We start from the raw sequence: 26,534 nt of genomic DNA, 5'->3' as shown, positions 1-26,534 counted from the left end.
CGGCAACTGAAGAGCACCCTATCTGCCACACAGGAACAGGGGGGGGGGGGACCCTCCCCTCCTCTTTCTGCATGGCGGCGACGGTGTTCTCTGCAGTCACGTTATCTTGACTCTCTAGCGGCGTCAGCGGCATCCAGCGGTATCAGTCGGTCGCTGCTAGCGCTGGGGAGATGAAAGGGGGGCGGAGCTGGTTACGAGGCCGACGACGACGCCGACGCCGACGTTAAACCCAGGAACGGACGCCAAAGAGCTGCGCTCTAAAAAATAAGTAGAACAAATTGATTAAGCCGCCTCTTTTTGTTGGTACGGAAGTCGTCCTAGCTGAGTCTGGTAAACAATATTTCCCCCACCCTCTACGTGGTCAGACTGATCAATAGAATTTGTGCGAAAATCACTTTTTATTCATTCTGTACGCATTCAAAGAAGAAACATTTTGGAACACATGCACGGCAAAATAGTGGTGTCTGGGATGTTTCGAAGTACTCAGGTCTTCCTCAGGCTGTTCTGCTCTAACTCGAAATCAAGCCGCGGTTTGTGGTAACCGGAACCCAGCCCCGGTTTGCGATCATAGAGGCCAAAGACAAATACTACAGCTGCAGATACGATGCGCGCAAACACTTGCAAATAATACTAAAAATCAGGTCCTACTCATTAGGGTACCTTCCAGAGGCCTTTCTGGTCAACATCCCTGCCTGCACTCCTCCTCCCTATCTATCAATCTAGATCCTATGCGGAGCAGGCATGCCCTAAGATAGGCCTGACGTGTTCTTTGTAGGCCCAATCTTTAGCACAGCTCTGAGCATGCCTTAAATTACGGGCTGAAAACTAGGGCAACTACTTGCCATTCTGGCCGCATTGTGAATATGTGCTCAGACCTTACCATTCTCTGTAAACGAACACTTAAACATCTATACATAGATCTATTTTGAACGTTCTTGTGCATAGATAGTATTATTACAATAGGTTGGATTATTTTATTTTTCTCCTGATGGAGAGCGTGGACACAATTTTTAATATTTAGAACATTTTTTGCCGCAACACCAGCTGTTAGTATTTATGAGATCGTGCTTCAGTTCTGTGGATTTAATTTCAAATTACGCTCTGCTTTAAGAAGCAAAACCATCGCGAAATGTTAACGTCACAATGGACTCGCAGCGACAAAAATTTTATTTTTTAAATTAAGAAACAACAGTGGCTCAAATACAGAACCTTGGAACATTACCGGCGTTACACCTACTGGTGTACGTCGGACACCCGTCTGGCAATGGTGGTGGTCTTCCGGTGAGAGAACGAAGCTAACAAGGGGTCGTAATAAGCATGTTCATGTTGCACATGGGAGTCGTACTGTTTACCGCTTGTTGGGTGACTCCGGTACACCCCAAGTGGACAAGTGGCGACGAGGAAGGGGTGAAGACGGGATGTACACACAACACCCGTCATTCAAACCCAACGACTCTAAGTGAGACGCAAGAGCCCGCAGAGGCGCGATAGGAACTTACATGGCGCATTCAGTGAGCGCGCTGCCATTCTTAGCGGCACCACCACAATTCGATTCGAATGCGGAAACGTGGTCAAACTACTCTGAGCGACTGAAATTGTGCTTGATGCCAAAGGAATCAGTGACGACACATGTAAGTGCCGGATTCTCCTAGCATGCCTTAGCCCGGAGGTACATGGTCCTCTTCGAGGCTACTGATGCACAAAAAGCCGCAGGATGGACGCTATGATGACCTCATTGCACAGCGTAAGCAGCACCTGAATCCGGCATCGTCGCAAATTATGTGACACGTACCGGCTATAAACCCGCGTACAGAATACCAGCGAGAATGTAAGGGAATGCCTGGAGGAACATCGGGAAATCGACAAGTGTGGCTTCGGCAGCACGTTGGAACGTAACCTGCGGAAAAGGTTTGTTTCCGGTCTGCGAGAGAAGACGGACCAACGTGTACTCCTTACTAAGCCGAAGTCTCTCACTCTTTAAGAGGCAGTAGGCATCGCTACATCGGCGGAATTGACGGCACAGACGGATGAGCACCTTCGTCACGCAAACACTTCGGAATAGGCGAATGAAGTCAACGCCATACCTTTAAGCAAAAAAGATGCACAGAAAGGCTCGCAGTGGCAATTGTTCACATTATGCTCCGAACTGTCGACACAAAATTAGGCATGCTATAAGTGCCAATAGCAAGAACATTTATCCACAATGTGTCTCGGAGTACGAAAAGCGAAAGAGCGAACAAAGTTTCAGGCGAACGCGGTGAGTGTAGAAGAGAGAGACAACAGCACTGAAGTCCTTGACATTTTCGCAGTAAAGAGTGAAGGTACTGTGGTTGAGCCTTTATACAAGACGGTGAAGTGGGGAACTGTGGTCTCGACATGCGGTTTGATACCGGTTCGCCGGGCTGCATAATTCCTGAAGAAACGTACCATTGCCATGGCAAGCAGTGGTCAGCCCTACAGACCACAAACAAGTAGCTTCATTGCTAATTGGAAAAGTTACTGTCAGTGGGATGCTTCCCATATCAGCGCAACACCAGGACTGCAAAGCAGCTGATGAAATGCATGTCGTACAGTCGACTTTCACTGTATGGTAGAGATATGATCCGAAAGCTTTATTTGCTGCCTGACGAGGAGGTAGGTTCAATATTGTCTCCACACAGGGATATATAACATGTGACAGAGCAGCTGAAAGAAAAGTTCAATGACCCCTCCCAGCCAGAAACAGGAATGGTGAAGGGCTCTCCTGCCATAATTGCTGTGAAGAAAGATGCAACTACAAGATTCCTAAAAGCCCGTTCACTACGCTATGACTGCGCTATAAAAGTGAGACCGGAACTGGCAGAACGCCTCAGCAAGAGATTCTATCCCTATTCAGTCTCAGCTATTGGATAAAGCCAATTGTTCTAGTGGTAAAAGCAGCAGAAACCTTCAGAATCTGTGGAGAATTCAGGGTTACCGTCAATCCCGGGTGTGATGTCGATCAGTACCCGCTCCTAAAAATGGCAGGCAGTTTGTGTCTTTCAAGGATAGCTACTGGTTTTAAAGTTGGGCCTACGTGAAGCCTACTACAACATACCACGGGACGAGCAAGCAAAGCAAATTGCTTTACTGAGCACCCACATAGGCCTGTTTGCTTATAATAGGCTGCCATATGGCTTTGCATAAGCCCCTGCAATATTCCGAAGGAAGATGAAAGAAGCGTTGAAACATGCGACAAGCACTAGAGTCTTCTTGGATGATGTCTTCATTGCAGAGACAAAGAACAGCTATGGGAATACGGTGAATGAGGTTCTGGAGATCTGTCGAGATAATGGTATCCGCTTGCGGAAAGACAAGTGTGTATTCGGAGCCCAATAGTGACCTACCTGGGACGCAAAATTGACCTACATGGCTTGTACCCAGCGGAAAGCAAAACGAACACTATAAAGTTAGCACCAGAGCTAAAAATGTTCAAGAAATGAGGTCCTTACTTGGCCTGATCACCTATTACTGCAGCTTTCTGCCTAACATGTCCAGTCTGTTGACCCTAGTACTCGCTACAGAAAAACAGCAAATGGAAGTGGACATCAGAAGAGAAGAGAACTCTCTGATGAACTCTGATTTGCTCGTGCCCCCTGACCCGAGAAAGGAACTAGTGCTAGAATATTATGCCTCGAATAGGGCATTGATGCAGTGCTATTCACGTGTTCAATGGTACTGAAAGGTTAATAGCATTCCAGATTCCGTACCCTCACAAAGCAGGAAATGAACTATTCTGAGTTGGAAAGGGAGGAACTAGCTCCCCGGTTTTCTGTGGTGCAGTTCTATGACTGCTTGTTGTGCAGGAAGCTCACACTGAAGACTGACCATGAACCATTGGCTGAACTGTTCCAGGAAAACAGGCCCATTCTGAGTACGGCAGGCTCACGCACTCAGAGATGAGCGATTATCATTGGTTCCTACATGTACGCCATGACATATAAACCCGGATGCAGCAACCAAATGGCGATGCATTGAGTCGGCTATCTGTTCTAGCCAGTGAGTGGGAACTGCAGACGCAAGATCGTGATCAACAAGATAATGCACAAGTAGCCAGCATCTTGGACAACACCATTTTCAAGGAAGCAGTTGGCCGACGTCGCTGGAAAGTAACAACTCATGCAGTGCATCCGTGAGTATGTGCAGCGGAGATGCCTAGTAAACATCACTGTCCAACTATGATTAACAACTGCAATTTTGGAGTCGTAGGAATTTCTTCATTACATGTGGCTAATCTTCATTGAAGACAGACTAGTTGTTCCTGTCCTGGAAATGCATGAAGCGCATTCTGGAATCAGCACCACAATAACTTTGCAACGGAAACTATGTGGTGGCCAGGAATTAATCAATACCTTGAATAGCTCCTGCGCAAATCTGTCTGCCAACAAACGGCAGCAATGCCACTTGACGAGATACCAGCCGCATGACCAGCAACAACACAGGCCTTCACTCGCGTTCACATAGACTATGCTGGTCCAATTGAAAACAAAATGGTGTTGGTTATCGTTGGCAACTATTAGGTTAAATTGAAGCAGTCGCTACCAAGAGTGCAGCCACTGCAGCAACCACTGATATCTTGAAGAGCATATTTGCATGATTTGGTGTGCCCAATTGCTGGTGCCTGATGAAGGCAGTGCTTTCGTCAGTCCAGAATTCGAAGAATTCATACAGGGCCATTTTGATCGCAATCTACTGGGCTTGCCGAAAAAGCGATGAGGAGAATCAAAGAGGGTTTAAAAGGCTCACAAGTGGAGCACTCAAATCAATTAAACCGATGGCTGCACGATCACAGGTGCACACTGTCCGGAGGTAGGGACAGATCCCCCGGCGAAAATGCTCCCTAGAACTGCTTCTGCAGAAACCACAAGAATCGAAGGTTGGAAGCCGCCTACCAACAAACGAGAAACGGCTCCATAGACAGACCGTCCTTTTCCGTAATTTTGGGTTAGGTCAACGGTGGATGACGCGAACTATTAAGCAGGGTTTGGGAAACAGGAGGCTGAAGATCTCCACAGCCGAAGGATTTGCCACCCGACACTTCAAAACGTTGGGGTGACTCCGGTAAGCCGCAACTGAACACCGAAAAATTGAGCACTTTCCTTGCAGCAATACTTGTTTTGTGCGCATTAAGTAGTGTTCGGTGAATTTACACACGCAAGCATTACTGTTCATACTATCAATCTTCCTTAAGAGGATTCAATTAAGTACATTGTCGGAAGTTTATGGAAGTCCAAGAGTATGTAGCCGATTAGATATTTTTTGTCAATTGAATTTCATTCTATTGTAAGCAGAACTTCCTCGGTTGATGTCAGAACCTAGATTATTTTTGTTCTAAATTCAATTATCTAACAAGAATTTTTTTATCTTTTAATAGAGACTAATATTGTGCTGTGCTGCTTCAGTGTTTTAATAATAAAGTTAAAAATCAAAGAATACTTTAATTGTTTAGGCTGGTTTGTTCCAACTACTGGAAATCCTGTGGAGTATAATCCTCCGAATGTTTCCTGTGTCGTGAGAGCAAGGAGGCGGCAGTTGCGTTTAAAACCTTTCCGAAACGAAATTTTATTTCAGGTGCAATGTGATTGGCGAGTACTAAATCTAACCCAAAGTTGCATTCTACGCAGGAAACTATATCAGTACTTACAAGCGTTTCAAAGCTGTGTAGCAGACGACGTGTGCACATAGTGGTGTGTCTTAGAGTTGGGCAATTTACCGAATATGACATAGAAATGGGCGTAATGAGGCGTTCTCTACCCGATCCACACACACACAAACACACACACACACACACACACACACACACACACACACACACACACACACACACACACACACACACACACACACACACACACACACACACACACACACACACACACACACACACACACACACACACACACACACACACACACACACACACACACACACACACACACGCACGCACACGCACACGCACACGCACACGCACACACGCACGCACACACACGCACGCACGCGCACGCACGCACGCACGCACGCACGCACGCGCGCGCACGCACACACACACACACACACACACACACACACACACACACACACACACACACACACACACACACACACACACACACACACACACACACACACACACACACACACACACACACACACACACACACACACACACACACACACACACACACACACACACACACACACACACACACACACACACACACACACACACACACACACACACACACACACACACACACACACACACACACACACACACACACACAGGACAAAAATGAGACTCCGTCCCATTCATTCTTCGCTCGTGTATATGCGTGTGTGCAGTGTTTGGTGCCTTAAGATTAAAAATGATCAGCTACCAACTAGCCCAAGAAGTTCTCTTAAAAACTTCAGGTTGAGCGTGGCTTTGTGGGGTTAGTTTGTTGCAATACTGAATATGTCATACTTTTCAGCGCTAATAACTGAACAGAAACAGTGCGCAGCCGTCAGGGGCATGAGCGTGCCCGGTGGTGTTCAAGAAGCGCGCGTCGCATGCCTCTCAGAAATAAAGAATACACAGGGCAAAACAAAGCGTGATCCAAGTTGATTTGTTGCTTTCGGTCGCAGTGCTGTAAGTTTTTGCGGTCGACACTCACGTCTTTCGTGACGCACAAATAAAACCCTTGCCCACTGGCTCTGGTTTCTTCGACCAGCAATAACCCCTCAGTATGCGGCAGCTCAAGCGCCCGATTGCCCGAGTGCACCCGCTTCTACGTCATTTCCGGCTCTTAGTAATGGCCTCCCCTTCTCTAATGTCAGTTCGACAAACAAATGTTTTAGCGAGTGATTTCTGAAACAGTCGCTTAAGTTATGAATGCTGTCTTTCGCGTTTAGAACCCTTCCTTGACGCACTGTACTATAAATCGGTCCTTTTAGGCAGCGAAAAATTTCCTGGCAGTTGACATTTAAATTTGCTATATATTGGGCTGACTTTCGCTTGCAAATGAAGTACGCGAAACGGCGGCGGCAGTAGGAGTATCTGTGGTCAGGGTTCCTTGAACTACCAATGATTGTAGCATTCGGCAGCGCTCAATTTAAGGTCGGCGAAGAAACGTTCAGATAAAGCGGTCAAAGGAAACTTGAAAAGTCTGGTACGACAAAAAAACAGTTGTCCAATCACTTGGGAAAGACCTCAAAGCCGCGTGTGCGTCACCGAGCATGAAAAAACAAAACTCGTTTAAGTGCTACAGACAGTGACATGGCCGCATGCTGGTGACGTTTGAAAAAAGGAAATTAAGATTTCAGTGGTTCGTGGCATTAGTTTGTCGATATTTGTTCTATGGACACCCATAACTCATATCTTCACTTAAGGTTTCAAAATACGCTATAGTATCACTCACATTGTTCAGTGTTGATTTGGCGATTGTACCGATTACCTTTCTTGGACGGTTTAAAGAAAGTGAGATCGCAAGTGAACACTTATTTTCGCGATGAGCAATACTGAATGATTCAGTGAGTCAATGGGTCAGTGGGTCAACGTCAATCGTATCTGACACGATGGAGTTTGAGGGATCAATAAAAAAAAAAGATGTTCCGAAGTTTTAGTTTTTTTGTGGTTGGTACATAATAGGCCAATTTTGGACCAAGGCTTTTAAGAATTTCATAAAATGCAGAAAAGCTCCGGAAGAAGGTCTATACAAAAGTGATAACATGGATTTCACGATTATTGCAGTCAAATATTCTATATTTAGCGGGTATCAATGAGTATTCTAATACGACTTCAAATTCGAGATGCTCTTTGACAGGGAAGGGCACACTTTACCTCTGAGGCATTTTCGCGATACTGAAGCACATTTGCACTCGCTTTTCTGCGCATTCGTGAACAATTCTCTGAGAGCCAGGATTTTGTGAAGCTAGAACTGCTATACTTACCCGCTGAGGTGGTGCATTAGTTATGGCGCTAGACTAGTGTACCCAAAGGTGCGGGATTGAGTCCCGGCCACAGCGGCCGGCTTTTAAAAAGGTGCCCGTCTACTAAGCGATATCAGCAAACGTTAAAGAACCGGAAGTGGTCGAAACTTCCATAGCCCTCCACTACGGCTTTTATCGTGTCCTGAGGAGCTTTGGAATATTAAACGCCATAATCCAAATAAAGCAATCAAACCAAAATTGTTAAATTTATAACACAGATTAAAAAAGAACATGGACTGCTCTTTTGTTTTAAGAACGCAAGTATTTCTGTGAACTGAAGACACATTATCTTTATTTTCTGCTGCCCTTATGGTCCTAAATAATCGGTAATTTTGGAAGTTTACATGAGGATATGACAACATGAATCATAGCATTTGGGAACTCCTATTTGGGAGCTCATTGTGTTTCCTGTATGTCGCCAATTGCGCTGATGTTAATTCGGCTATGTGGCAACCGTCATACGAAGAGCTTGCTATTTTTGCTCTAGGCAAACTGACATTTAATCTCGCTTGCTTTTTAGCTTTTCGTGCCAGAACCATCCATTGCTCGCTTCAGTGAAGGCTACATTGTATACATTTTCGAATTTTTATCTTCTCCGGAAGGTTTGAATAAAGCCGGGCTTTCTATGTTTATAGGGTGCTATATAGAATAATGTGGTAGCTGACGACTTTTCCTGAAGAGCATATTGGAGAGATAAAGAGGCACAAAGGGAGACACTAGTGTTTAGGCGAGCATCAAAGTACGCACATGTAGTCGATAGCGGATTCGTGAGGCGTTGAGCGTACGGAAGCCAATAATTCTGTTGTGGCATTCCGTTAAATGTAGAGGATAGTAATCCTAAAACGTTTCGTACAATGCAGTGTGCGGCATTTTGTAATAAATCACTTGAGATGGCATTTCAGAGTCACAATTCGCAGAAAATCATTTAATATTTATAGTATAACTAAAGGAACAAATTTTGAGATAAAACTTCGGCAAAACATATTAAAGAACACTAACGAATCCGCTCTGCTAAAATCGATAAAGTTTCTGTTAAAAATGGTGTTAGCTTGAAAAAAAAAAGAATAGCTGTACTTTATCTATGGTCGAAGAACCAAACATCATTTCAGTGATATATTCGAAGTAAGTTGCTGCGCCGGCATACTATTTATCTTTCCCTATTCTTTGCCTTGTACAAACAAAACAAACTTTAGATGACCAAAATATCTGTCAGAATTATATGCCGAGTTTACTTATTGAGCATAAATGCCTTTTAGGTTTTTTTGCATGAATTTCAGACTTTACCGGGTAAATTTTATTATTTCACAAGGATACCTACCAATCCTAAAACATACAGTTCGATCTGAAAAAGGCGAGCTCATATAAATATCTGTTATTACTCGCTCACTGCAACATATGCTTTAATGCACCGATGGCACTCCAGATATCATATTGTCACGTGAAGGTGACCAGGGTCGACGACACAAATGAAGGCACAGGCTTGATGGTACGGAAATTAACTCTTTATTGGGCTGACTTGCGCCCGCAAAAGAACTAAGCAACTCGGCGGCGGCGATAGCAGCAAACGTGCTGGTCGATCGTCGAACAAAGAATGCTCGTCACACGCGGCAACGCACAATTTAAAGGCTGCACAGAACAATCTAGATAACGTCGCAAACAGCTACCAGCACGGGCTGGAACATTGTGCAAAGACACCCGAGTGACCGGAACCTTCGAGACAGATCTCGGTGCATCTTGCGCTACAACAAAACTGATAAAGGTGTGACTCGCGACATCGAGCATTAACAAACAAAGATTACGGAACTGATACGCGGTCCAGAATCAGAGTGATAAGCTTGTATGCCGGCGGCTGTTAAAAAACAACAAATACTGTTTTGAAGGTTTCGCGGCATTACTCCCCCCTTAAAAAAACATCGCCTCGAAGTTCCAGAACAGAGAAACCTAAACATAAACACTGCAAAGTTTAAACAAAACAGATTATTTAACGCACGTAATATGGCTTCAGTCACACAACATGTACAATTTCTGGGCGTACCCGTCGCCGTTGTGATGCTGACGTTCCGTCGGGAATGACTTCATAGTCCTGGTCCGACGCGGCGAAGGATTTTGTATGGCCCAAAGTATCGACGCAACAACTTTTCACTTAATTCGCGACGGCGAAGTGGTGTCCAAACCCAAACTTGGTCTCCTGGATTGTACTCTGCGTGGCGTCATCGTAAATTGTATCGTCGGCTGTCGGTGCGCGGTTGGTCCTTAATACGCAGCCGTACGAGTCGTCGGGCTTCCTCTGCACGCTGCAGGTAGGCGGCGACGTCAAGGTTGTCTTCGCTGGTTACGTGCGGCAGCGTTGCGTCGAGCGTCATCTTGGGCTCCCTCCCGTACACAAGCTTAAACGGGGTCGCTGTGGCCGTTTCCTGGACTGCCGTGTTATACGCGAAGATCATGTATGGCAAGATGGCGTCCCAGGTCTTGTGTTCAGCGTCGACGTACATGGCGATCATGTCCGCGATAGTTTTATTCAGGCGCTCCGTAAGGCCATTGGTCTGGGGAGGGTACGCAGTTGTTCGTCGATGGCTTGTGTGACTGTTATCTAGGATGGCTTGCGTCAACTCTGTCGTAAACGCCGTTCCTCTGTCCGTGATGAGCACTTCTGGGGCACCATGTCGCAAGTGAATTTGTTCGACAAAAAATTCGGCGACTTCTGCCGCGGTAACATTTGGTAGTGCTCTTGGAAAGGGGCCGAGAAGATCCATCCCAATTTGTTGAAAGGGCAGGATTGGTGCGGAATCGGGTTTAGTAGTCCTGCTGGTCTGCTCGGCGGCGTCTTACGTCGTTGGCACTCACGACACGTCTTCAAGTAGTGGGCAACTTCGCCAGGCAGTCGCGGCCAGTAATATTTCTCATGGATTCGAGGCAAAGTGCGTGCAAATCCGAGATAGCCGGCTGTGGGTTCATCGTGCAACGCCTGCAGAATTTCCTGCCGGAGGTTTTTAGGCACTACAAGAAGCTGCGCGGTCTTGTTGGTTGCAAAGTTCTTCTTCACTAGGAGGCCATTGCTTAACGCGAACGATGATAAATGTCGCCTGAACACACCAGGAGGGGAAGTGGTCTTTCCTTCTAAGTAATCGGCTAGCGCTTTCAGCTCAGGGTCTGATTGCTGTTGTTCTGCGAAACTGCTGCCGCTTACCGGTCCCAAAAAAGCGTTGTTGTCATCGTCGTTCGGGGGATCGTCGACGGGAGCGCGTGATAGGCAGTCTGCGTCGGAGTGCTTCCGGCCCGACTTATAGACTACAGTCAAGTCAAATTATTGAAGTCGTAGGCTCCATCTGGCAAGGCGGCCGGAGGGATCTTTCAATTAGCCAGCAGGCAGAGCGCATGATGGTCGCTAACAACCTTGAATGGTCGGCCGTATAGGTATGGACGAACGTTAGAAGTAGCCCAGATGATCGCAAGGCACTCCTTCTCGGTCGTCGAGTAATTGACTTCGGTTTTTGTGAGGGACCTGCTAGCGTAGGCGATTACTTTTTCCTGTCCGGCACTCGTCTGGACGAGAATGGCTCCTAGGCCCACACTGCTCGCGTCGGTGTGAATTTCGGTCTCGGCGTTTTCATCAGAGTGGCAAAGTACAGCAGGGCATTGCAGGCAGCGCTTAAGTACGTCGAAGGCTTCTCCTTGCGGCGCTTCCCATTTAAAAGGTACGTCAGCCTTTGTAAGCTGCGTCAACGGTTCGGCGATCCGCGAAAAGTTTCTGACAAATTGTCGATAATAAGCGCACAGCCCAAGGAATCAGCGCACAGCTTTCTTGTCGGCAGGCAGTGGGAATTGTGCAATTGCAGCTGTTTTCTCCGGGTTGGGCGAATACCGTCCTTGCTAACGATGTGACCTAGGAAGCGGAGTTCTTCGTAGGCGAAGTGACACTTCTCTGCTTTCTGTACTTTTGTGTCTTTCTTCCTATGGTGTTTCGTCAGCGCTATAAGAATGAAGTTCACTGCTCTTAGCGTTAGTCCCGATGACTTGATGGCTTCCAGCACTGTCTGTAGTAGTTTTAGATGGTCTTTAAAGTTTGACGAGAAGACAACGACGTCGTGCAAATATACCAAACAAATTTGCCACTTCAAGCCTGCCAGGACTGTGTCCTTTACTCGTTGAAATGTGCCTGGTGCGGAGCAGAGGCCAAATGGCATCACCTTGAACTCAAAAAAACCGTGCGGTGGGATGAATGCGGTCTTCTCGCGATCTTTTTCGTGGACCTCAATTTGCCAATATCCGCTTTTCAGGTCCATCGACGAGAAGTACCTTGCATTGCAGAGCCGGTCGAGAGTGTCGTCAATGCGGGGATGCAGGTAGACATCATTCTTCGTTATGCTATTCAAGCGGCGGTAATCAACGCAGAAGCGAAGTGTGCTGTCTTTCTTGACTAAAACGACTGGTGCCGCCCAGGGGCTATTCGATGGCAGGATTACGTCATCACGCAGCATTTCCTCAACTTGATCGCGAATGGCCTGCCGTTCTCGCCGCGATACACGATAAGGGCTTTAGCGCAGAGGTCGGTCGTGTTCGTCCGTTATAATGCGGTGCTTGGCCAGTGGTGTTTGTCGTACCTTCGATGATGACGAGAAGCACTCCCTGTAGTTTCGAAGAAGACTGCGAATCTGGTTTTTCCTGCTGTGGGTCAATACTGGGTTGACGTCAAATGTGGGCTGACGGAATTGGTCCGGTGCGTCTTCCAGTGGTTGGTCGTGGAGGGCGCATACGTCTTTGAAATCCGCTAATTCGTCGAGAAATGCGATGGCCGTGTCCTTGTTGAGATGCCGGTATTCTTCGGTGAAGTTTGTTACGAGAACCTGAGCTTGACCTCTCCGGAATTTCGTGATGCCTCTTGCGATGCCGACACCTCGTTCTAAGAGCAATTGGATATTTCCTTCGACGATGCCTTCAAAGGATTCGATGTTTGCGCTACCTACGCAGACTGCGATGCTTGATAGGGGCGGGACGGTCAATTCTTCATCGAATACGTTTAGAGGGATGTGTTTCATCGACGTTGTCGTAGCAGGAATGGCTTTGTCTGCAGAGAGCTTAATGACCTTGGATCGCAGGGCGATGATAGCCCTATGTTCATTTAGGAAGTCCATGCCTAAAATCACGTCGCGGGAGCACTGCTGCAAGACCACAAAGCTGGTGGGGTAAGTACGCCCATTTATGGTTATTCTTGCGGTGCATCGTCCCGATGGAGTAATCAGGTTGCCACCTTCGGTGCGAATCAGCGGGTCATCCCAAGCGGTGGTAACTTTTCTGAGCTGAGAGGCTAACGGCCCACTAATGACTGAATAGTCAGCTCCGGTGTCTATTAGGGCAGTGACTCTGTGACCTTCGATATCACTTTCAAGGTCACTTGTTCGCGTCCTCGCATTGCACGTGGGCCTTAGTGTCCGATCTCGGCTCCGTCGTTTCTTCAGGTCATGGCCAGGGCATACCGTTGTTACTTCGCTGGGCGGCGGTGTCTTCTTGCACTCTGGTCGTGTTGTCGTCGATGTCGTCGTGTGGAGCGGCGATGAAATGGTTGCGTCGTCGTTAGTGGTCGTCGGCGGCGGAGGATCTTCGTCTTTTCGCCGTTCCGCAACCTCACCTCCAAACGTTGCTGCCTTTAGTTTCCCCTACGGGGGCTTGGGGACCTTCCGCGCACACTACCATCATAGTTACGTCCTGGCGAAGCAAAGCGGGCTCTGTACGGCAATGGAGATCTGAACCGACGGCTTGGTGGCGCATTCTCACCACTACGCAGATAGTTGTCAATTTCTTGTGGTCGTTTACCTGGGCGTGGTCGTGGAGCGTCGACTGCAAAACCGCGGAGACCGATTCGTCGGTACGGGCAGTGGCGCAGAATGTGGCCGGCCTCACCGCAGTGGAAGCATAATGGCCAGTTGTATGCAGTCCTCCAGGCGTCGCACTTCCTGGGGTTTGGGGGTCGTTGGTAGGCTTGGCGGGCGGGGGCCAAGGGGCGGTTTTCAGGAACAGGACGGTAGCGGCGAGGCCTCGGAAAGTCATCACGTCGGGGTGCAGGGCGACGTAATGCACCAGCGTAGTTCATTGCTGTTGCCTCTTGTGCTGGAACAGTCGCGGCCGTCGCTTGAGGAACACCCAGCGCCTGCTGGACTTCTTCACGGACGACGTCCGCAAGCGTCGCCACCTGGGGTTGTTGCGAGGATGGCATCAATCGGCGAAGCTCCTCTCGCACGATCTCCCGAATGAGGTCCCGAAGGTTCTCCCCGCTTGCAGATGCGCTGGGCTAGTGGCTTAAGTAGTCCGGTTGAAGTGGTCGCTCGTAATGTCGCATCCGGTTGTCCAACGTCTTCTCGATGGTACACGCTTCTGTTTCAATTCCGCCACAGTTCTTGGCGGATTTCGCACAAGACCTGCAAAGAGCGACTCTTTAACACCTCACAATAAAAATTTGACTCTGTCACCTTCGGTCATATTAGGGTCGGCGCCATACATGGCAGTAATTGAATTACAGTAATGGAATTACTGTAATTTAATTACTTTTCTCGGTAATTTGTAATGTAATGAATTCCTTTTTCAGGTTGGTAATTTAGTAATGTAATGAATTACTTTTTGACAGTAATTTCGCAGCAAAAGTAATTAATTCCTTTCGAAATTACTTTTACTAAAATGCGCCACTACTCCTTCAATAGATGACGAAGTAGAGTGCCGCGAAAGCAGGAACGGCGTGCGGCAAGCGAAGCCAGAGTAACAGATCGGCAAAGGGGGACAGAGTTGTGCAGAACAGTGCGTCTGAGACCTCAACCATTCTCCAACCAGCAGGATACAAGGCGTCAAGGGAATGCTGAAGGGAGAGATGGTGCAAGAAGGCTGCTGCTGAAAACTAGTTTGGAGCCCGGCGTACCGGCACTGCCTGTTGCGTCGGCTAGAACACAGTGGTGCCTGGTTACACGCAACACCACGGGGCGAAGGAGGATTGGGGTTGGGAGAGATGGGCAGAAGGGTCCATGACGTGAGGCACCGTGGCTTGAGCATTACTGAGCAGTGAGCAGAAATGTGTCGACATGATTCTTGGGACTGCGGAAGCAATAAATAACCTAGCTTCTCGGGCGCTTCAAAAGGCGGAGACAGCTCCGGGCCAACAAGACTCTGGGTTCGCCGGCCATTTCAGGACCGTTCGACCATGTTTTTTTTTTATTTTTTTTTTTTGCGGTAGTCTTGTTTTTGTAATCGCACGTACTGTAGCAGAGAGAAGAAATAGCTCTCTGGGACGGAATTTGGCGGGAAGACGAAAGAATGTGGGTGCTTCGCGTCTGGAGAACAAGTTGTTTTGCTTACTAGCTTTGCTTAGTTTCTGCATGGTTGGAAACTAGAAAGTAATTTAAAAGTAATTTAATTACTCAGTAGAAGTAATTGTAATGTAATTTCATTACTTTTTGGGAGCAGTAATGAGTTATGTGATTTAATTACTTTCTGCGAATTTCAGCAAAGAAATCAGTAATGTAATTTAATTCCTTTCCAAAAGTAATTTTGCCATGTATGGTCGGCGCGGCGAAAGAGAGGCTTCATCTCCTCAACGTACGCCAGGACAGGCTCGTTAGGGAGTTGAAGTCTTGTCTGGAGGAGGGCCTGGGCTCTTTCGGACGACGCTTGAAAAGGCAGTCAAAAACGCTTCCTTGAAAGTCTCCCAATCCTTCATAGTTGCCTCATGATTTTCGAACCAAACTCGAGCATGTCCTTGAAGAACAAAGTAGACTTGCCTAAGTTTCACGGTCTCGTTCGAGCCGTTGAATTCTGCCACACGATCGAAAAGGTCCATCCAGTCTTCCGCATCTTCACTGGGCAGTCTTTGGGACATGGGGGGCTCCCTGGGCTGCACGATGACGACTGGTGCTGTTGACTGGGCCATTTCCAAAGTTGATGCCTTCCGGAGTCGAACGGGGTCCGGCAGTAGACTGTGTTCGGGCTGTAGGCCTTGGAGTCGGCGGCTGGCTCGGTGACCTGTAGGCTGGTCTTCCAGGGTGACAGGAACAAGGCTGATGTCTTCGTTTGGAGTATCAAAGGCAGCACCTCCACCAGATGTCACGTGCTGGTGACCAGGGTCGACGACACAAATGAAGGCACAGGCTTGATGGTACGGACATTAACTCTTTATTGGGCTGACTTGCGCCCGGAAAAGAACTAAGCAACTCAGCGGCGGTTATAGCAGCAAACGTATTGGTCGATCGTCGAACAAAGAATGCTCGTCACACTCGGCAACGATCAATTTAAAGGCTGCACAGAAGAAGCTAGATAACGTGGCGAACAGCTACCAGCACGGGCTGGAACATCGTGGAAAAACATCCGAGTGGCCAGAACCTTCGAGACAGATCTCGGTGCATCTTGCGCTACAACAAAACTGATAAACGTGTGACTCGCGACACCGAGCAATAACAAACAAAGATTACGGAACTGATACGCGGTCCAGAATCAGAGTGATAAGCCTGTATGCCGGCGGCTGTTAAAAAACAAATACTGTTTTGAAGGTTTCGCGGCAATATTATAGTATTGCATACTTTAGTACTTTTGTCTCACTAGAATTTTCTTTTGAGGCCGGTCGTAGAAGTTGCACTTTGAAAACATTGTAATGTTACATAATTATTGAGGTGCTCCGATATATTTACGCAATAGGACCTCCTACTGTTTCGTTCAGAAGGTTTGGCTTTTAGATGTGTCGCGCTGTTTTCTTTAGTTGCTGCACAGTGTCCTTGTTCACTCCAGCAGTGCTTCTGGGAGCTAAACGAGCATACAGTTTTAAGCAGGCGCTTAAAAATATAATCCGCATTTATTATCTACTCACTGCAGCATAAAAAAAAAGCTTGGAAGAGCTTCATTATATGAGATCTTCTTACTTTTTAAATATGATGTGTCAAATCATTGCGTATATAAAATGAGAACACTCGGTAAAAATTAAAATCCACTTATACGAGCAGAGGGACGGGTAATTAATTATCTTTAATGCAGTGTAGGCACGAAATAAACATTGCATGCTTTCCATTTAATTTACGCGGAGGATCATAAATCAACTTACTGTTGATGAGGGACGTATATTTGGTTTCGGAAATGCATGATGTTTGAGTTGCCAGTAGGAGCTGTTCACTCTATCTTTCAGGCTGATAACGCCTTTTGTGAGGCCCAGAAATGTAGGGTGTTGACGCTCCTTCTCATTTTAACTATTAGCGCTAAAGCCTTGCTCCCCAATGAGCTAGCCTGGTAGTTAACGAAGGAGTACCCCTTTTATATTGTAGTAATTTAGGGCCTCTGCGGCAAAATCGTTATCAATACCTTTCGGTTGTTTATTGTATCATACTAATCGTGGTCTACAATTATGAAGCATAATTCTTCTTGAGTGGAATTTAAGAGAATTGCTTGAAATAGGGTCCTTCCTCAGCTCGGTTTGCACTCATTTAATCAACTCATATCTTTTAAATACCTAAGGGTATGTTTGACGTATGATAGTTATTTTTGGTTTCGCGCCATTAAACCTAATATAAATATTTTAAATGCATGTGTCTACACTACAAGTATTAAGTCATCAGCAGGTTGTAAGCTGCGGCCGACATTCTTAACGCTATTAGCTGTGAACACGTGGCAGCTAACGACTAGAAGTCACTACTTTACATATAATAAAAGCGTTTATGATCGAAGTGATTAACGAATTCCTTGCGGCACTGAAGTCGAAGTCATGTCCGATTTTAAAATTGGCAAAAGAGTAAATTTTTTGAGCGATAATGATTTGGTACATTTTGGAGATTTCTTCTTAAACACCAAGCTCAATGCATTCTCTACAATGATGTTAAGTGATAGTCGAGTCCTCAGTAGACATACGTCGGAAACACTAACGTCGTAAGGGTGGATTTAGGAGAGTGGATCCGACCGCTGACTGTCCGTCCGCTGAAGGCTCCTGCGAGAGCACGTCCAGGAGTCGTATGAATGCCGAGTGGTCATGCGAGCGCAACAGATCATAGCAAGCAATAAGTGGGTCCCCTTCCTCTCGTTTGCGCTCTGCGAAGGCTTTTCTCTGTAAAGCGGCCTAGAGAGCACGCCGTCTTTTTGGACTACCTCTGTTACTTCAGCCTCTAAAGACAGGCTAGGAAATTATGACGGTGAATAAACGATAATATTGGACAACAATATGGCAAGTTTAACAGTGTATAAGATCACATGCCACACTCAAGCAGAGCTTTGCAAAAGCTGATTCGTCAGACAAGAAAAGATAGCTGTTGGCAGTTCAGTGGGCGCTAGTGACACGACAATGCTCTCAAAGACAATACTTTTCTTTTTATGAGGCACATTCCCTCTGAAGCGAGAACAAAAAACAAAAAATAGAAAGCTCGGGAATAGCACGCGGAAGCTAATCAAAGAAGCGTACTTGAGACTCTCTTACAGAGCAACAAACGGAAGAAGCACAATGCTGTGCAAAAAGCATCATGATTTGAAGCAAAGCGCGTCAAAAAAAAATGGTATAAATATGGTGAAGTCGAGTGTTGCGTGTACCTTGACTATGAATGAACGCGGGTTAATAAAAAGCGAGGAGGTACGCCAAGGGGCGAAAGCAGTGTGGACGCGAGCCATATGGGTTCATTAAAAAAGCAAGCATTTATGCAAATTTTCAGTGACAAAAAGTTCACGACTCTCTATAATAAACTGCGGAAGTCACCTACACTCCATGAACGCCAGCTTACGGCAAGTGGCCCTATTGTGGGCAGTTTTTCAGACATATTGTCTCTAGCACTTCGGCGGCCGCGCCAACCCTAACGTCACCGCCGGCAGCCATCATTGGACGACCGCAGTCGCATGCCCCCCCCCCCCCCCCCCCCCCCCCCCCCCTGCCGTGCCTAACCTTGTGATGGATATCGTCGACATCGAGGGCGAAGACATCTCACCGGAAAAGCTAGGACTGCCGCAGGGATTGGCGCGAGCCCACAGAAAGCTTGAAAGCAAGCGGAAACACCCCGTCAGTGGAGACAACCAAGGAAGCCAAGATCGCGGTACGGCAGGCAGTGGGGAAGCCAAAATGGCTCTCTCCAAGTCGGGAGGAAGATCGCAACAGCTGCGTCTTTCTTCTATGACTATACAATCACCGTTCGCCTGAAAGATTCACCGCACCTCGGGCTCCTTGCAGGAACTCAACTTCAAGAGGGCACATGGAACGGCACGGCGCTTAGTGCCAATGAACTACAGGAGGAAACCATTTGCAAGAATGAAAAGCAGAACATCTTCTTTGTTAGTACATCCAGTAGTAAAACAGCAGACCGCTATTTGCTGATCAAATAAATTTAGATGAAAAGAAAGATCTACGAGGTGTCATCGCATCTCACGTCTCTGAAGAACTGTAGAAAAGGAGTAATCCAAGGCATTCTGGTAGAACACAGCCACGAAGAAATTGAAAGATGCTTTCAACACGACGAAAACCCGTAGATTCTCTGCGCCAGACGCATGGGCAAAACAGAATCCGTCATCGTACTATTTGCGACGTCGAAGGTGCCACAGTGCGTGTTTTACTCGTGCACGCACAGCTGCATACTATACAAGCATAAAGTGTATAGTATCTGCGGAAGCTAATTCCACCAAGCTGAGGTTTGTACTGATTCGAACACCCCAGTATGCCTAGGCATACTATACAAGTATAAAGTGTATAGTATCTGCGGAAGCTAAGGCCACCAAGCTGAGGTCTTTACTGATTCGAACACCCCGGTATGCCTAGGCATACTAAACAAGTATAAAGTGTATAGCATCTGCGGAAGCTAAGGCCGCCAAGCTGAGGTCTGTACTGATTCGAACACCCCGGTATGCCTAGGCATACTACTAAACAAGTATAAAGTGTATAGTATCTGCGGAAGCTAACGCCACCAAGCTGAGGTCTGTACTGATTCGAACACCCCAGTATGCCTAGGCATACTATACAAGTATAAAGTGTATAGTATCTGCGGAAGCTAAGGCCACCAAGCTGAGGTCTGTACTGATTCGAACACCCCGGTATGCCTAGGCATACTAAACAAGTATAAAGTGTATAGCATCTGCGGAAGCTAAGGCCACCAAGCTGAGGTCTGTACTGATTCGAACACCCCAGTATGCCTAGGGTGTGGCCAACAATGCCCCGGCCTCATCCCCTGATGAACACCAGCGCGACCCAAAGTGTCAGCTTGTTGACGAAGACAAACTGACAGATGCCAAAATGCAAGGAACATGATCGAGCCCCCCACTTATTCAAGAAAGAGCAGGGGAAGGTGAAACTCCGCGCCAATTAGAAAGAGTAAAGAAGACGTCAGCAACGAGAGAACAAAGCAGATCGAGAACCCAAGGACGCGTCAGCAGCCGTTCTCACTCAAACCCTTTCCTGAGACTGGGAAGGGGTGGACTACGATCCAGATTCAGTTTTGGGGACCAGACATACCAATCCAGCTGTCAGAAACCATCGGAAAATCCAAAAGATAACGAAGTGAACTCGGCAGAGAGTCTCTCAAACGAATCAGCCGCATACCGAAGAGCTAAGGAAATGTAGCCAGTTGACTACTCAAAGTAAACGAAACTCCTAAAAAGAAGGCTTAAAAACTAAAACTAATAATGCATCACAGTAACAGAGCACCGTTGAAATGCAGGTTAGCACGAACGCTAAAGAAAAGCAGGATATAAGAGAGGATATCCTACCTCCAGCGAACAGGAAGGTGGAAGAACAAATGGAGAAACTCATAACGTTAAAGGAGGCCGGTGGAATTCCTGACCAGAAGGAAGAGCAGAAACTCGATGTCTTCATTAAAAAGATAGCTGCAGAATTTGCTGCAATCAGGGCGAATTTAAATGCGTTCTCTCTTTTAAGTTCAATGAGATGGAGGCGCTCTTCGCCGCCCTGGATGCAGAAAGGGCGCCAGCAAAAGGAAACACAGTTAATCATAGCCATCGAAAAAAAGGCATAATATTTGGCAGTGGAATTGTACAGGATAATGCTTTAGAAGGCCGATTTAACATCAACTCCTCGGTATCAAGTGTTGCAGATTCGCGAAGAAATATGCAAACAAACTAGAAGGAAGGCAACGTTTTTGGAACCATTGATTCATGGAAAAGACTCGGCGCTTTGTAGGTATTCTGATGGCCGAGAGAACAGCTTGGGATAAAGAGAGTCAGAGGCGGGCCTTCCGCCCTTCGTCTATATGAATTTTAGTGTCAAAACCCAGGAAGGTAATATGAGCTCCTCCAACGATTCTTAGTGAAGTTTGCAAGTGCAACGCTAACTACCCTCAAGGAAGATACTAGGAGCTCCACGATTGAACCCCATCGGAGCGAGACGAAGAGTGCTTCAGCGAGACATCATGGGCGGCCTCAAAAGGAAGCGAGTCATTCAATGAGCTTATCTGACTAGGCTGTGTAATGAGGCAGGTGAATGTCTGGAATGCAAATAAGGAACTGCTCTTGAGGTAAACGTTTTTCATGCCCGACTGAAAATCTGCAACGACAGCATACGCTTGCACAATGATAAGATGGAGGTTTTTGAAGAAAACATTCTGGCAGAAGTAGCCTTATCTGCACTAGATAATAAAAAAACTGCCACTAGAACAACGACGCTCTCTTGCTACCAAATCGAGGCCCTCCAGGCGTCCGCTCATGCTGCCGACCGCCATTGGTTTGTGAAAGCAGCAGTTGAGCTCCCTGCAGCATTAGCATCATCCGCGAATACGCCTTCGCCGGAGTACTACGTCCAATCACACTTCGAATTTTCTGTCATGATGCCTAAAGAGACCAAAGTTGAAAGTTCTACCACGGTCAGATCGATGCCTGCCTTCCTTTTCTCCGAGTCAGCTCCACAGTTATCATCGGAGGAACCACAGTACGCCGAAGCATCGCGACTGGTAATTGATAAGTGTGTTGATTTTAATTGGGCCCAAAGCGATGAAAGCCATAACGACGTAATGGCTGCCATATCTTTTGACATACAATTGAAAGAAGCTTATTGCAATTTGGGACCAATCAAGAGGGGGCTCTCCTAAAGTAAAAAAAGGATCGACCAAGTCACGCACTTTGAAATTCAGGAAGAGGAGTGCGTGCAGTTTACCAGCAAAGAACACTGTGAACAAGCTCATTATGTTGATCATCTACCTGACAACGTGTCCACGGAGCGATCATACAAAGGAATTGCCTTTTAGGCTTGGACAGGTACGAGATGTGCAATGAGTACAGGCAAGATGCAACTGTTGTATACTATCCTCTTGAGCGATACCGGTAATCTGCTAGTCATAATCTGCGAGTGCTTGCCAAATGCGCTCCATCCCAATCTTATTCTTCTTGTTATTTCCTTTTCATGGTCCGGATCTGCGGTTACTACCAGTCCTAAGTAGACATATTCGCCTGCGACTTCCAGTATTTCGCTACCTAATGTAAACTACCGTTCCTTCCCGAGGCTGTTGAACATTACCTTAGTCTTCTGCACATTGATTTTCAAGCCTACCTTTCTACTTTTCCTGTCTAGGTCATCACTCATTATTTGCAGTTCATCCCCCGAGTTGCTTAGCAAGGCAATGTCATCAGCAAATCGCAGATTACTGAGGTATTCTCCATCTACCCTTATCCCTAACTGCTCCCATTCCAAGTCTCTGAATACTTCCTCTAAACAAGCTGTGAATAGTACTGGGGAGATTGCGTCTCTTTGCCTAACACCTTCCTTTATGGGAATTTTGTTACTTTCTTTATGCAGAACTATGGTTGCTGTGCAGCCGCTATATATATCTTCCAGCACTTTCACGTACGGCTCGTCTATCCCCTGATTTCGCAATGCCTGCATCACCGCCGAGGTTTCAACTGAGTCAAATGCTTTTTCGTAATCAATGAATGCTATGTATAAGGGCTGGTTCTATTCCGAGCATTTTTCTATCACCTGATTGATGGTATGGATATGATCGATAGTGGAGTACCGTTTCCGAAACCCTGCTTGATCCTTTGCTTGATTGCAGTCTAAGGTTGTCATGATACTATTAGCGATTACTTTTGTAAATACCTTATACGTAACGGACAGTAAGCTGATTGGTCTGTAATTTTTAAGGTCCTTAGAGTCCCCTTTCTTGTGAATGAGGGTAATGTTTGCATTCTTCCATGGTTTCGGTACCGTCGATGACAGCAGGCACTGCGTATACAGGGTGGCCAGTTTTTCTAGCACGATATCCCCCCGTCCTTCAGCAAACCTGTAGTTATCTGATCCTCTCCAGCTGATTTCCCCCTTTTCATAGTTTCTAGTGCTTTCTTGACTTCGTCCTTCGTCACTGGTAGAACGTCTGACTGTTTTTCCCTACCGCCAATCTCATTACGTTCCTGACTACTTTGGTTACTGTAGAGATCTGTATAGAACTCCTCGGCTACTTTGACTATCGTTTCCATATTAGTGATGACGCTGCCCGTCTTGTCCTTTATCGCATACATCTGGTTTCTGCCTATGCCCAATTTCTTCTTTGCCGCTTGAAGGCTTCCCCCGTTCTTCACAGCATGCTCAATTTTCTCCATGTTATACTTCCTTATGTCGGCCACCTTGCGCTTATTGATTAGCTTTGATGTCTCGGCCAACTCGATCTAGTCTGTTGAATTGGAAGCTTTCACACTCTGGCGTTTCTTAATCAAATCTTTCGTCTCCTCTGACAGCTTACCGGTATCCTCTCTAACTATCCTACCGCCTACTTCTACCACGCACTCAGTAATGATATCTCTGAAATTATTGTTCCTTGCCTCTAGGGTAATGTCGCCATCCTCAGTTAGAGCTGAATACCTATTCTGTAGCGAGATCCTGAACTCTTCTGCCCTCCCCTTCACCGCTAATTCGTTGATGGGTTTCTTTCTTACTAATCTGTTGTGTTCCTTCTTCAGATTTAGGCTAATTCGGGACCTCACCATCCTGTGGTCACTGCATCGCACTTTCCGGATTACTTCTACATCTTGCATAATGGCGGGGGTTGAACACAATATGAAGTCGATTTCATTTTTAGTCGCTCCGTTAGGAATTTTCCATGTTCATTTCCGGTTCTTGCGTTTGCTGAGGAAGGTATTTATGATTCGTAAGTTATTGCGCTCTGCAAACTCAACTAGTAACTCCACCTGCTATTCCTAGAACCATACCGTTCATCCATACAACCATCCATCCACCCCGCACCGTGGTGCATTGGTTAGAGTGCTCGACTACAGTGCCCAACGATATGGGATAAAACCCCGGCCACGTAGCTGCTTTTCGATGGAGACGAAAAGCCCGTGTGCTGTGTGATATCAATGCATGTTAAGTAACCCCAGGTGGTGGCAATTTACGGCATTCTTCAATACCGCGTCTCTAATAGCCTGGGTGCATTGGGGCGTTAAACCTCGAAAACAAAACAAACCAACAATCTATCCATCCAACCACCCAAATTCATGCATACATCCATCCGTTCTTCACTGAATCAAACCATCCTTCTAGCCATCCGTCCGTCCGTCCGTCCGTCTGTCCGCTCGCCTGCCAATCCATCCATCCATCCATCCATCCATCCATCCATCCATCCATCCATCCATCCATCCATCCATCCATCCATCCATCCATCCATCCATCTATCCATCCGTCCGTCTGTCCGTCCGTCCGTCCGTCCATCCAAACATCCATCCATCCATCCATCCATCCATCCATCCATCCATCCATCCATCCATCCATCCATCCATCCATTCATTCATTCATTCATCAATCCGCCCGTCCATCCATCCATCCATCCAACCATCCATCCAACCATGCATCCATCCATCCATCCATCCATCCATCCATCCATCCATCCATCCATCCTTCCTCCTTTCCTTTCTTCTTTCCTTCCTTGACTTGTTCCCCCATTCCTTAATTCTATAGCGAGGTTTCTTAACCTAGGGATCCCAGTGAAAGATCTCGCTTAAGCGTTAGTCCGAGGCTTTTTCTTTTACAACACAATCTCGCGCCGTGCGCTCGCGGTGCGCATGCCTCCGAAACTCTTTCTCTTTACCCCCTGCCCCCCCCCCCCACAATTACCCCCCGGCCAAACGACGAGCTATCCTGGCGGATCTTTTTGATGATAACACAGACGGGTCATAGTATGGTTTGAGGCGGCCCACATGGATCGTTTCGCGGTTACGTCGGCGGAGATCAGAGGGTGACTTCACGAGTTCCTCTGTATACCCAAGTAGCTCAAAGTGGGCTATGACGTGGGGGCCCACGTTGGGCCCGTGAGGGCAGCCCATACGGGCCCCATGCGGGAATTGCAACACGTACCCAGAGGGACCCCGCGTGGGCTGCCCTATTTTGCCGTGATCGGTCCCAATCTGTAGCCGTGTGGGCAGCCCAAATAGGGCTGCCCGCATTCAGCCCAGGTAGACGAATGTGTGTCCCACGTTTGTGCAGGCAGTGCCATCCCATTGATCAAGGCTTTAATTTTTAAGTCGATTAATCCCTCCAGTACCTGAATTGTACAGGCGCGGGATTTGCGAAAGCTAGTCCGTTTCGGGCTGACGCACGTGCTGCCTCATGGGTTGAATCTGGCATTTTCGGGGCTGCCCAAATTCCAATAATCAAGTGCGAAACATTAAGCACTATGTTTTTGCTTGTATGTGACTCAGTAACATGAGCGAAATTTATTCCAAACACTGCAATAATGTGGGCTGGCCCACATCACCCCCAACATGTTGGTCTGAATATTTATTTCGGTGCTCCGTGCAGAATAGTAATGCCGCAGGAAACACTTGGAGGTCGTTCAGTACATACTCCTAAAGTGGAATAGTTACTGTTGCATATTTTCTGTCGATATTGCATAGTTAACGTAGTTTGTAGAGTAAACATAGTCTTTATTCATGGCATAGATATGCTTATGACAGTTATGTGAAACCTCCAGAAGAGACAATCAGTGGCCGGTATAACATAATCATCATCATCATCAGCCTGATTATACCCACTGCAGGGCCTCTCCCATATTTCTCCACTTAACCCGGTTCTGTGCTAGCTGCATCCACTTGACCCCTGCGAACTTCTTAATCTCATCCGCCCACCTAACTTTCTGCCGCCCCCTGCTACGCTTTCCTTCCCTTGGAATCCAGTTTGTTACCCTCAGCGACCATCGGTTATCCTCTCTTCGCACTACATGTCCTGCCCATGTCCATTTCTTCTTAATTTCCACTAGAATGTCGGTAACTTGAGTTATTTCTCTGACCCACTCTGCACGCTTTCTATCTCTTGATGTTACGCCTACCATTTTTCCGGCCGGTATAACATGATTTACATAAATAAAATGGTACCTTAAAGATAGAGTGGAGTCGTTTCAGATCGGTAAGCCCGCCTACGGCCAATTTGGGGCCCACTGTGGCCTTTCATGGGCCGCCCCAATTGGGCTGATCTTATTTTTACTGAATGGAATACGAATATATGTTGCATTTTCCCGCAAGTACCCCAAGAAATATTCGTTGGGGCAGCTTAGGGATGTGTTCGCTTTTTAGCCCGGCCGCAAACCATGCGGGACCTATTCGGTTTTTGCGTGGGCAGCCCCAATCGGACT

Source organism: Amblyomma maculatum, chromosome 11 (genome assembly GCF_055883805.1).
Source record: "Amblyomma maculatum isolate TAMU_Amacu chromosome 11, ASM5588380v1, whole genome shotgun sequence".
NCBI lineage: Eukaryota > Metazoa > Arthropoda > Arachnida > Ixodida > Ixodidae > Amblyomma > Amblyomma maculatum.
The sequence above is the reverse complement of the archived record's forward strand: the minus strand, read 5'-3'. Positions refer to the sequence as shown.